Source organism: Sminthopsis crassicaudata, chromosome X (assembly GCF_048593235.1).
Source record: "Sminthopsis crassicaudata isolate SCR6 chromosome X, ASM4859323v1, whole genome shotgun sequence".
In the NCBI taxonomy this organism is placed as follows: domain Eukaryota; kingdom Metazoa; phylum Chordata; class Mammalia; order Dasyuromorphia; family Dasyuridae; genus Sminthopsis; species Sminthopsis crassicaudata.
Window position 1 is genome coordinate 84,257,275 of NC_133623.1, and position 13,371 is coordinate 84,270,645.

At 46.9% G+C, this 13,371-nt stretch overlaps 1 protein-coding gene across 2 annotated transcripts in view; it reads right to left on the minus strand.

Annotated features, from left to right (window-relative positions):
* Positions 1-637: 637 nt before the first annotated feature.
* Positions 638-13,371, minus strand: part of LOC141549155 (transcriptional regulator ATRX-like) — a 796,624-nt gene continuing 783,890 nt past the window's right edge. Inside the window, exons 5-6 of one of the 2 annotated variants that reach the window (XR_012484250.1) lie at positions 1,452-2,267; positions 638-781 (exon numbers count right to left, since the gene is read on the minus strand). The gene's annotated coding sequence lies outside the window, so the exon portion shown is untranslated. Of the gene's footprint in view, positions 782-1,450; positions 2,268-13,371 lie in introns of those variants that run through there. The other variant, XR_012484249.1, reaches the window with a different exon arrangement.

Here is a 13,371-nt window from a genome sequence, read left to right on the forward strand (position 1 = left end):
AAACCTGTGGCATGGGACAGACGTGGTGCTCCAATGATGGACAAAACATCCAAATGCAGGGGCCAGACTCTCAGGTGGGCGGGTGCATTGAACGCAAGTTGTCCTGCATCAGTACTGGAGGTCTTAAGGCAAGCCCGGATCCATCAGTGGTGGTGGCTGTCTCTCTGCAGATCTATTCTTCTGCCTTCTGCTACAGAGGGTTTTTAAAGGTTTGGGAGGGCCACAGAGTACCGAACTGAAGGAGAGGAGCAGACCGAGATCCCAGTATGGTTTGGGAGAATTCCTTGCATACAATCCAATTTGCATAATGTGAATTAAAATGAAGCAACATCTGTCTGTAGTCCATTCTGCTCCATTGAGTTTTCTATAGAGCTCTTTTAAATGTATGATTTCTAAATCATCTAAGTTTTATTATTCTCCTTGACTTCTTTTTTATATATTTCATTGTTGTATTAGGCTAGGTCACACAGGAAAAGTTGAGGTGCCCTGCCATTATAGTTTTATTATCTATTTCTTCCTGTAATGCGTATAAGTTTTTCTTTAAAATTTTGAATCCTATGCCCTTGTGCACATATCTCTTTTCTGACACCATTGACTGTGGTTCCCCTAAACAAGAATTAGCCGGCATGCCAATTTACCCTTTCAGTGAGGCCGAATTTTACTCGGCATTTTTTCTGACATCATCATTGCTTCCCTTATGTTTTATCCTTCATATGAGATATAACAGTTTCTGCTTCAGCCCTCTAATTTCACTCTGGTTCTCTCTTTCTTTCCAATGTTTCTTTTCAAAATACAAAAAAGAAGAAACAAGCATAGTCTGGAAGTTCTGGTTTCTAATTCATTTTACTGCCCACTTGCACTTAGCAGTGAGTTCATCTCATTAACACAGTCATGATGTATTTGCTTCTGTTTTTCCTTCTCTCTTTTTATCCCTTTTCCCCACTAGTTTCTATTTTATACATGACCACGCCATATTTTATCCACCCAAAGTTTGTCACCACTTTTTCCTTCTCCTCTCCCATTTGTCTACTTAACTTTAGGGTAAAATAGGTTTTTTTGACCCACGGAAGAAGTACATATAAATACAGATATAGATACTTCCCCACTTTGAACCAATTTAGATGGGAGGGAGGTTCAAGGATTGGTCACTCCCCTCATCATCATTTTCCACTCCAAGCCAAAAGCTCTTCCCTGAATGCTTATTTTATGAGATCATTTCCTCCATTATTTCTCTCCCTTCTACCATCTGCCAGGGCATCCTTATTTCTCACCTATCTATTTTGCATCATCCCCATCCAGACGGTTCACTTCCAAAACCTCTTTCTAGTTTGAATGCTTCTACCTGCCTAGTAAAGATAAACCTCATAGGAGACATGGTCATCATCCTCCCTTCTAGAAGAGGACACAGGGTATCAGTAACGAGTCACTTGAGGGGTCTCTATCATATTTACCTTTGAATGTTGCTTTTGAGTCTTCAATGTGAGACTCACATTTTCTCCTCAGCTCTTGTCTTTTCATCAGGAATGCTTCAGCGGCCTCTATTGCATTCAATGTCCAATTTTTCTCTTGCTGTGCTTCCCCAGAGAGGAAGCCCGTAGTGAGTGGAGTGTTCCCAGAACGAGTGTCTTCTGCCACAAAGATGTTGTCCGCTGAGTGATGTCCGTCTAGATGTGTTTCCATAGAGAGCAATCCCGAAGTAAGCGGTGTAAGACAGAAACTGGAAAGCCTCTGGGCAAAGGAACCGACCTTTATCAAGGGAAACAAGGTGAGGTCTCAGACCGTGCTGGACGGACCATAGAGCCCACCTTTGTTTCTCTCAAAGGTTGGTTTCTTTGTCCAGAAGTCCTTCCCAGTCTCTCTCTTACACCAGAATGTTGCCAGAGAGAGTGTCTTCTACCTCCATTGTCTTTGCCTCTGAGTTCTGAGAGTAGAGTAGGTGCGTATCTCCGAGAGGATTGTAATTGAACGATTCTAATAGTATTTATCTTCACCCATCAGCATTTCATCTACAGAGTATTCTGACATTAAATCCACAGTGTCTTTTCCTCAGAATCTTCAGAGATTAGATGTGCTTCCCCTGAGAGGGTAGTAATTATAATGTTTTCAGAAAGACTGTCTCCATCCACAAGTGTTTTTTGTGTTCTCAGTATTAGATGTGATAACATTGAAAGTAAATCTGTAATAACCAGACTGTTCCAGAAAGCCTAAGCCCTACCACAAGTCTTTTCCTCTCTGCAGTATAGAGTTGTGTTGATTTTCTTTCATTCCTAAAACACAAAAGACCACTCGTCACATGGCATGACTCTCAGGAAGCAGAAGGAGAGGGAGGGAAACATGGCATACTGTGGTGTAAGAAACAGGAAACCGCATGGCATATTTTTACATGAGGGGAAGAATCTAAAGGTATTAATGAAAAAGTGGGGAGGAAGAACAAAAAGGGCTTTTCCTGCATTCTCATTCCTTCCAGCTCTGCAGCTTCAGCATCCGGGCTTGGCTTGAGACCTCCAGCACTACAAGGGGAGCCTTTGGCTGGCTCTGCCCACTCAGCCTCACGTCTGGCACCTGCTTGTGTGCCTCCTGTCCATCCATGCTCAGGTGCCATGTGTCTTTCCTCAGTCCACATGTTGCTTGTCCTCTCCTTTGTGGGGCGGTGGCTGGCTCCTCCTGCCTGCTCCCGTCCTTCTCTTGCTCCTCAGTCCCCGGGTCCGTGTGTCCTTGATCATCTCCCGGCCCCCTCCCTTCCCAGACGCACGACTCCCTTCCTGTCTCCCTTTCTCCCTTGAAGCCGAGTCCGGGGGTAAATTCACTTTACTCTAAAATTGCTCCACTAAAGGTTTGCCCAACAGTCCACTTACAGAAAGAGGGAACTGGGTAGAGTTGGTATAAAAAATCGATGCCTCAGTGCAAAGCAGTTTGGCAGAATTTTGATAGAAGACCAATACCTCATAGCACATAGTAAATTAAACTGTAACAGAATACATGGTTTAGCTATGATCAATGAAAGGATAAACTGGGCCTATAAAATGATGAATCACTGTAATCACTAATAAGTACCTTAGCTGAAACCTCCACCTCATTAATGTATTCATTCACTCAGCCATGGATTGACTCCTCCAATGTGGCCGGCACATACAAAGCCAGACGGGCTAAGTGACGAGCCACAAGCCCACGGACAGCATGGTCGTAGGCTCTGGAGATGCAAACACTGTTACAGACACAGTCCCTAACAAGACAAGCTTGGGTTCTGCTAAGACAGAAAATGTGTAAATGTACATGAGAAGAAACACAAATGCAAAACGCACAAGGCAGTCTGGGAGCAAGGCTTACAGCAGCTTTTCAATCAAGAAAGGCTGAATGACATAGTTGGGGCTTGAACGGTGTCTTAATTGCTAAGGATAGAGGGCCAGGTTCAAAGTCAGGAAGGCTCAAATCTTGCTTTAGACCCACGTCAGCGGCATGACCACGGTCACCCCGTCTGACCTCTTAGCGCCTCAGACTACTCTAAGAGCAGGGACGCATTCACCTGGGGAGTCACTCTTACTGAAGGGGCAGACAGAGCAAAGAATGCTTGCCTTGGACGCTCTGCCTTGTCCTTGCCCAAGGCCACATGCTCACCAAGGGCCTGAGGCTGCCTGTGAACAGAGGTCTTCCTGACTCCCCGCCCAGTGCTCTAACCCTGAACCCCCCTCTGGAAGCCCCAGAAAACTGCTGGGAAGCCATGGTTGAGGAGGATGCCATGCAGCCAGGGAAGGAGAAAGAAAGAGCTCATTGCCAGGGCTCTGAAGTTCTGCAGGGTCTCAGTCCTTTCTGAATTCACCACCTGCCCTGAGGAAAAACGCCAGTTGTTCTGTCTGAGACAGGACCGTCCCTAGTCTTAGTGTGTGGTGGCTGCAAGGGAATGTGAGCAGGCCCTGCAATTCCACAGAGAATGCAAACTACCTTTAATGGAAAGAGGAAGAACAGTTCCAAGGAACCCCGAGTCACACTTGCTCTTGATCCCCAGTCATTCTGGCTTTTAACCTTTTGTGTCCCCCTCCCAGCAAATAGCTTACCTGGCCCGACGCATATGTGGGGATCTGTCCGTCTCCCCTTTAACAGTCTGGGGTGGTCTCGAGTGCAGGTTTTCTTCTACAACACAATTTGCCCCAGGAATCCTGAGAAACTGAGCTATACATTCCATGCTGGTGAGGGCTGCTTCTTTCTGGGGAGTCCAGCGCCTTCCCATGGGGGTGGACTACAATTTGTGCCATTCCTTGGCTGCTCTGTGTCCTTCCAAGATGGTTTCCTCTCAAATATAGACAGAAGAGACCCAGAAAACCCTCTCAGCATTGAGATTAATGAGCCCAATCTGGCACTAACACGGGGGAGAGTCTTAAAGACTTGGTAAGGATCACACAAATTGTAGGTATGGGAGGCAGGATTTGAACTCAGTTGTTTCTGATTCTCACCAGTGGACACAGAGCAGCAGGTTGGCTTATGAAGCTGTAAGGTATCTTTTCAGGGTCCTTATAACCTATGAGGCTTTAAACTCACCTTCCCTGACTCCAACAAGTCAAATCTCTCTCTCTCTCTCTCTCTCTCTCTCTCTCTCTCTCTCTCTCTCTCTCTCTCTCTGTGTGTGTGTGTGTCTCTGTCTGTCTCTCTCTGTCTCTGTCTCTCTCTGTCTCTCTCTGTGTCTCTCTCTGTCTGTCTCTGTCTCTCTCTCTCTGTCTGTCTCTGTCTCTCTGTCTCTCTCTGTCTCTGTCTCTCTGTCTCTGTCTCTGTCTCTGTCTCTCTCTCTCTCTGTCTCTCTCTCTCTGTCTCTGTCTCTCTCTCTGTCTCTGTCTCTCTCTCTCTCTGTCTCTCTCTCTCTCTGTCTCTCTGTCTCTCCTTCCCTTCCTCCTCCCCCCCTCTCTGTTTCTGTCTCTTACACACACACACACACACACAAACAAACACACACACACACACACACACACACACACACACACACACACACACACACACTCCTGGCTTACCTCTAATGTTCATTGCAACCAGATTTTACCTCCATTCACAGGTATAAAATTCAATCACTTGACAAATGTTGAGCATCTGTGGTGCTTCATCTTTGATGTTGGGTTTTTATGTCATGGGGGAGCTGTGGAAGGTCCCTCTGAAATGGCTCATGTTCCACATGGAGATTCTTGAATCAGCTGATTAATGGCCACACCTGGGAAGCCTAGAGGCCCAGATACAGCAGGGAAGTTGCCAGTCCTCAGGCTTCCAAGCAACAAGCCAGGGGCCAAGCCCCTTACTCTCGATTTAAGAAACTTGGGACAGTGCCCAGTATACCCCAAGAGCAGGGCTCAACTTTCAGTGTTACAACACGGTCTGGAAACCTGCACCAAAATTATCCCCTGAGTGTAGGGAGCTACTGTGCTGTCAGGGAAGATCAAACCACAACATCAGACGATCATAATGATGCCAGAACATCTACATGTGAAGCCTCACATTGGTGTGTGTATGGATTGGTCTCAGTCCTTCTGAAAGGGCTCCAAAAGCATTTTTAAAATATGTAACAGGAGTAGAAGGAAAACGGGCAGGAGAAATGAGAGAGATTCACAAGAAAAGTTAACATTTTGTTAAAAGAAGCACCAAAAATCGGACAGACATGTACCAAACGTCAATGGAGAAAACAACCTTAAAAAGTAGGATTTGCCAGACGGCAAAGGAGGAACAAAATCCATTGAAGAAAACAACTCTTGAGGAAGAGTGTGGGAAGTAGGTCAGAACATTCAGAAACAAAAGAAAGTTGAACCTCTGAGCTAATGCAGACAAGTGACAAACGCACAAAACTTTCAGCAGAATAAGGGTTTCCTAGGCCAACCAGAGAAGTCCAGAAGAAAGACTCCCCTTTGGAGGAGTATCCCCTTAAAACATCCCCTGGAAGAAGCAGGGAGCCCTGGGTTCCAGGTGGCCTCAGGCCCAATCAAGGGGACTTTTACTTCCTAGGAGCACTTGGGATTGGAGGCCAGGGAGAATGATAAGGAAGTCCTGGAATATCTGCTGATAAGGAATGCCAGGCCCAGCTGTGCTGTTAGGAAAGAAGGAAAAAGCCCACACCCCGGGAGGGCAGAAGCAGAGGCACAGGGTAGCTGCTGGCCGTCTTACAGGAGGGTGGAGTTCTTGGGTTTTGAGTTCCAAGTCAGAGAAGAAAACTGAAAGAAGATCCAGAGGCCGAAGCACCATCTCCCTCTCAGATCTAGGGGATGACACTATTAATTTCTTATTTAAAAAAAGAGCAACATGGCAGGACACAGTGGTTAGAGCACCAGCCCTAAAGTCAGGAGGACCTGAGTTCAAATGTGGCCTCAGACACTTAACACTGCCTAGCTCTGTGATCCTGGGTGAGTCACTTAACCCCAATTGCATCGGGGGGGAAAAATCAGGCAAAGGGGAAAGCATTCAACTACAGAAAGAGGAAACACTGGGATTTATCAATAGAGGGGGGGATACTGAAGGGGAAAAGCTTTTCTTATCCCAAAGAGTTATGGTAAATGGCTACTGTCCAGAAAGAATTTGTAGAAGAACTCAGAGAAGACGTTAAAAATCAAATGAGAGAGGTTGAGGAAAAACTAAAAAAATAACAAGAATCCAACCAAATCCAGAGGCTTATGGAAAGAAAGTAAACCAAATTGAAGAGGAGATCCAGAGTTTTCAAGAAGAAAGTGACCCTTTCACAGTTACAATTTGGCAAAGGGAAGTCAGTAAAGTTATGAGAGACCAAGAAATAATAAAACAAAATATTGTCATGATGTAGGAAATGACGAAGTGGTAGATTTTTAAAAATTGTAAAAAGATCTGCACTCATGAGGGATGATGTTATCTAGTTTCAGAGAAACAGAACAAACAAGCATAGTACAATCTTACATAGATGCATACAAATGTACATGTATATATGAGCATGATTATACATGTCTGGGTACATGGATTTGTATACTTATACAAATGTGTCTGTGTATCTATGTACATGTATGCGTGTATTTATGTACAAATATATCAGCAGTAGCCATCTTGGGGGATGCTGTGGGGGAAAAAAGGGAAAAAAATAATAGTGTAAAAAGTGCACAGCAGAGAACAAAAGTGAACCTAAGAAGAAGCAAAGAATAGATGGACAGTTCTGAATAAATGTGTACTATTAATGACATATGATTTTTTGAACTAGAAATCTATTATATCATATTTTAAATGCTCTCACGTTGTTTTGTGCCTATGACAATGCTTTTCCATCTTTTCTCTTTCTTTTTCTATGTTTAATTTGTTTAAATAAATGAATAAATATGTAAAAAAAGAAAAAAATGGAGTAGTGTTTTAGGGGAATGATTTAGGTATAGAAGACAGAGTATTAAATGTCCATAATACTCTACTGTTTGAGAAATACAGAAATCACACCTTTTTGGGAAATAAGTTGCTATATACAAAACCAGTATAGCAGAAACCAGGTACAGTTCAATCCCTTACATCATGTGCCACTTGTTTGTCCAAAGGAATAGAAATTTGGTCCCATCGACCTCACAGCATGTCTTTGAGTCTGGCGGCTAGATATTTTGGTCTCCTGGCCACTTATTTATTTTATATTTTCAAAACAAACTGCGATATTGAACTCTTCTGTTCCCTCTAGTTCATTGATGATTTCTTGACACAGAGCTTAGAAAAACGAGACTTTGATAAAGCCCATTGGAATTCAGCAGGAGCTACTTGACAAATCCTTGAACCCAAGTCACTCTGGCTTTCACTGAGTGTCCAATAGAAGATGCTAGCTTAAGCCTCACTTGGTCATTGTGTGGGTTTTGATGGCTCAGACAGAGTGTAAACCACAGCTGTTTCTTCTGGCCAAAACACTGAGGTTCTTCCCTCCCCACATCATTATTTTTATTATTATTATCATTGAGTAGGCAAAGTAGAGCATCTTTTGCCTCAATTCTTACATAGCGTTAAATCACTAAATTACTGTTGCCTCGACCCAAGTGAGACATGGGAAAGGCCCTAGCTTAAACAGCCTAAGGTCTCCCCCTGCCTACGGGGCCATGGCCAGTCTGCCTGACCTAGGTCTTGCCTCTGCAGCTGACTCTGGAGTGAGGCTGGGGATCTTGCCCAGCTCTGCCTCCCCTAAATGCAATTCACTTGCAAGTCATGAGCTTCTAGATGCCATTGGTCCTCTTCCAGAAAGAAGCATGAAAACACAATGTAAACAACAAGGTAAGACCAAAATGGGTACGTGATTTAGACATAAAGGCAGATACTGTAAGCAAATGAGGAGAGCATCCATTCTGGGATGTAATTTTGGAATCATGCAAAAAGTAACAAAAATATTCAAAGCCGTTAAAACAAATAATCCATTACATTACGAGAAGGGACCAATAAAACAGTCCCCAAATACTGCAAAAAACTTATACCAGCACTTTTGGTGACATCTGTGACCTGGAACAAAGTAGACTCTCTCAAGTGGGCATGGCCAGAGAAGGCACGGAAATGAATGTTGTGGGATATTACTATATTGTTATAAGGAATGGAGTGTGTTGAATACAGAGAAGCAGAGAAACATCTCTGTGAAATGATGCAAAGTGACCTAGGCAAAGCCAAGAAAACAAAAATTAAAAAAAAATAAATACACACACACATGTGTACATACCTGTAATCAAAATAAATTTAAATGGAAAGAATGACAAAGCAAAACTGGAAAGTACCTGTAAGGAAATGCAAAAGACTGGAAAGGATACATGAGAAGACACCATCACCTGTCCTCTTTCTGGAGGTGAGAGATCCACAGGTGTTGCACACGTGCATACCTTTTCCCAAATGTGTGAAACAGCTGAGCTCACTTTTCTTCTCCTCCCTAAAACAAAAAATGAGGTTTGTTACCTGGCATGGCCCTCATGGGGAGAGGGCCGAATCCATGGGATACCCTGGTGATGAGGGAAACACTAAACATCAATAAGTATTTTTGTGAAAGAGCTCAGTATCTGCAGGACATAATGAATGGAGGGAAGGAGGAAAGGAAGGGTTTAGGATTAGTGCTTATCAGGGACAGATCTCAAACTTTACTAAAAATCAGAGACTTTGAATCCAAATGTTGGTCTTGTCTGCTTTTCCTTGATGCAATTGTCGGTTGCTTGGCAAAGCTATTGGAAGGGTTTGCCATTTCCTTCTGCAGTTCATTTGCCAAAGGAGCAAGTGAGGTAACAGGGTTAAGTGACTTGCTGAGGGTACCACAGTTAGCAAGTAGCTAAGACCAGATTTCACCTCAGGAAGAGGACTCCCTCTGACCTCATGCCCTGTAGAATTCCTAGGCACCCAGGAAATAATAGGAATTTCTTGAAGACGGCCACACTGCTCTTTGGGTAAGATCATGTGTGCGACCTACATCAGTAAATAAAATAAAATAACAGTGTATAAGAAATGCAAAGCGAACAGGTGGTGGGACCGAGGAGGACACACTATTGCATTTTTAATAACGGGATAAGGAAAAAGCAGTTTGCCAGAAATGTGATACCTCCTGAACACCTCACGCCAACTGCCACCTTAAATTACAAACGGGTATATGAATCCTATGTAAAAGGGGAATCTACGGCAAATTAGAGGAGCAAAGAGGAAGTTCCTGTTCACTTCTATGGATCGGGAAAGAGATTACGAGAGAACAAGGAACAGAGAAAATCACAGACAGTGACAGGTTCATTCTGCTTCTATAAAGTTGCCCAAAGTCCTAATGCAGAGAAAAGAGGAAGCAAAACACTTACCTGAGGAAAAGGACGTTTGTAGCAAAAATCTCTGGGGGGGGCTGCATATGCAAGATGGAGAAGAAACGCATTCCCACTTGCAGGATCAAGAATCCTTCTCCCCTAGGTCAAAAGGGAAGGAGAGAATATGTTCAGAGGAAGAAACCCAGGCTCTCACAGGCTTCTGACAAGATGCTCCCAAAGCCCTCACCCAGGACAAGGCCGCATTGAAGCAATTCCCTTCTTTCAGCCGATAAATCGTTTAAATGGAAAGGCTGAGGGACCTCTTTGTTCCACGGCAAGCGCCACGGAAACCTCCCTCTCATCACAAGCCAGTCGGACCCAGCACAAAACAATGAATGCGGCCTGGAAGTAAAAGGCCCCCTACAAAAGAGAAAATACGGGGCGGGGGAGGGGAAGAGCGCTCCCACTTTCTCCTCCCTTTCCCCGGGGCTCTGGGAGGAGACCGGCCCCACCGCGGTGACGTCATAGGACCGCCCCTTCCCGCCCCCTCCTTCTGGGAAGTCTCCTGGGTCTGGAGATGAGGCTGTGCTGGGACCGCATCCCAAGAACGGGAAATTCTTCCCGAAATGTCAAGCGTCTTTATGCCAAACTGAGAGAGAAGCCCTTTTAAGAGAAAAGATGTTAAAGGCGAATATTCTATAAAGGGAGAGATCCTGAGGAATAACATCACCCCTCCCTCTTTTTCTGAGGACGCCATATTTTAGCTTGGATTTTAGCACGTTAAGCTCTGCCTGCGGCCGCAAACCTTTCCGTGCCCTTTGATCCCCGAGGTCAGACAGGACAAAAGCATGGAGTGGAAAGCCCCGATCCCCCGGGTTGTCCGAGTTCCGAGCCTCCGGCCAGGCCTGGGCCTGCAGGGACTGGGAACAAGAGGTGGAAGCGCCCATCGGAGACCGGAGAGAGGGAGGGTCCCCAGAGGGGGCTCGCGGCCGGCCTCCGCCGCCCCCCCTCCCCCACCTGCAGCCTCCCAGACTGAGCCCGGAGCCGGCCCGAGGCACCCGGCAGGTGCAGGCACACACGCGCCCGCTCCCGCCCCCCCCCCACCTCCCCTCAGGGACACAGACGCGGCCACGCCCAGGATCTCAGCCACATTCACGCCCCCCCCCCCCCCCCCCCCCCCCGACAAAGGTGCGGATGTTCCCGGGCCTTGTAGCCGCCCTCCCCCACACCTACCGGGCAGGAAGGAAAGCCGGGCGCGGAGGAGGGGGCTTCAGGGAAGGGCTGGGATGGGAGAGGACAAAGGGAGGGGCTGCGGCGGGAGCAGGGAGGGGGCCCCTCACTCACTGCGGCTTAGGCGCTCAGGACCCTCGGCTCGGTCCGTCCGGAGGACGAGGGTAAGACGGGGGACGGAGGGGTCGCTGTGAGGCGGAGAGGCAGGGCCTGAGTGAGGGGCGCACAGACCCCCCCGCCGCCCCGGCCCCGGCACATCCTCCCCTCCAGACAAAGGAGACTGGCACTGAACAGAGGGTGGGAAGGGGCGGCCCTGTGACGTCACCTGCGGGGAGCTAGGCTCCTCCCAGATCGGGGGGAGGGGGAGAGAGCGGGGTTCAGGAGAGGGGAGGGGGCGCTGGGACATTAGCCCGGAGCACTTGGGAGCCCCCCCCATGTGGTTACTCTGGGCCCTCCTCACCCAGCCCCGCTAGGGCGGGGCCGCAGTCCCTCTCCCACCCGGAGGGCCCGGCGCTGACCAGGGTCCTGGGTCCCGGGCCGGGCTGCGGGGCTGGGAGCGGGACGGCCGCTGAGCGCGGCTTGGGGAGGGGGGGGCGGCTCTTTTACCGAAACTGGTTGGGGGAGAACAGGAGGCGGAGGTCAAGGAGGGGGCCCGGGCTCCCCTGAAAGGAAGAGCACAAAAGCTCGGCAGCAGCTGCGAAGCCCAGGCCTTGGACGGGACTTGGATTCCTGAGAGCCCCCAGAGCAGAAGCAGAACGGGGGGGGGGGGGGGAGGGAGGCGGGGGACAGGGCAGGGGGTCTGGGGGAAGGGCGGCATCGGCTCTTTTGTCCAGGCCTGAGGAGACAGGAGATCAGGACCGGTGGGAAGGGACAGAGGGCCACCCAGGTGCGCATGCGCATCTGTCCTCCTCTTTGTGCATCCTGGGCACTGAATTCTGTGTAACACAAACCTCCCAGAGCCTGGACAGGAGGAAGCCTCTTTGCGGCTCAGACTTCTCTGCCAGGTGACTTCATCCATTTCCTTCCCAAACCACCAGTCAGCTCTAGAATACTCAGTCAATACAAATGAATAAAAATCTCCAACAAAATATCAAAATGCAAATGATGGCGGCACTGACATGTCTTCCAAGTTAATTAAGTAATCAAGGACCATTTTTGGTCACAAAGGTTCAGGGACCCTCAGGACCAGAACTGCCTCTGGTGAGGTAGCGGGGACCCTGAGCAGCTGCACTATCTGCAGTCTCAGAGATCAGGGCTTCTTCCTGGGAACCGCCAGCAGCCCAGAGCAGTAAAGCAGGGACCACATGTCTTCCTCAATCAATCCCCTGCAACCATGGGCATGCAGAACTAGCTGGGAGAAGAGCAGTGTCAGAATGGCTGATGTGTTGGAGACTGCATTTCCCAAAGTGCTCCCATGTTGGAAACACAGACCAGCTTTAATATAAATATAAAGTCAAACGAATAAGCTGGGGAAATGAGCAATTAAAAATTGGGTAAAAAGTCCAGTGGGACCAAGGAAGAGCAAGACACAAACCAGTAGCAATCAGGATCTCAGATAAAACAAAAGCAAAAACAGATCTACTTCAAAGAGTAAGCAAGCAAACTATATTTTTGCTTAAAACTATCATAAAAAAACAATGTAGTGGCCATACTAAACTAATATGCACCAAGTGGCAGAGTAGTCTTTTTATTATACCTTTTTATTGATGGAACATATGCCTGGGTAATTTTTTACAACACTGTCCCTTGCACTGGCTTCTGTTCCGACTTTTCCCTTCCCTCCCTCCACCCCCTCCCCTACATGGCAGGCAGCCTTATACATGTTAAATATGTTGTAATATATGCCAGATACATCATATCTATGCAGAAAAGTACAGTTCCCTTGTTGCAGGTAAAAATAACCTGGGAAGAAATACAAAAATTCAAGTAGTCCATATTCATTTCCCAGTGTTCCTTCTGGGGTGTGGCTGATTCTGTCCATCCTTGATCACTTGGAACTGAACTAGATCTTCTCTTTGTCAAAGATATCCACTTCCATCCTCATACAGTATTGTTGTTGAAGGGTATAATGGTCTCCTGGTTCTGCTCATTTCACTCAGCATCAGTCCATGTAAGTCTCTCCCAACCCTCTCTGAAATCCTCCTGCTGGTCATTTCTTACAGAACAATAATATTCCATTACATTCATATACCACAGTATATTCAGCCATTCTCCAGTTGATGGGCCTCCATTCAGTTTCCAAAAGGGCTGCCACAAACGTTTTTGCACATGTGGCTCCCTTCCTCTCCTTCAAGATCTCTTTGGGATATAGGTCCCGTGGAAGGGTATGTCCAGTTTTATAGCCCTTTGGGCAAAATTTCAAATTGTTCTCCAGCATAGTTAGATCAGTTCACTAATCGACCAACAATGCATCAGTGTCCCAGTTTTCCCAAATCCCCTC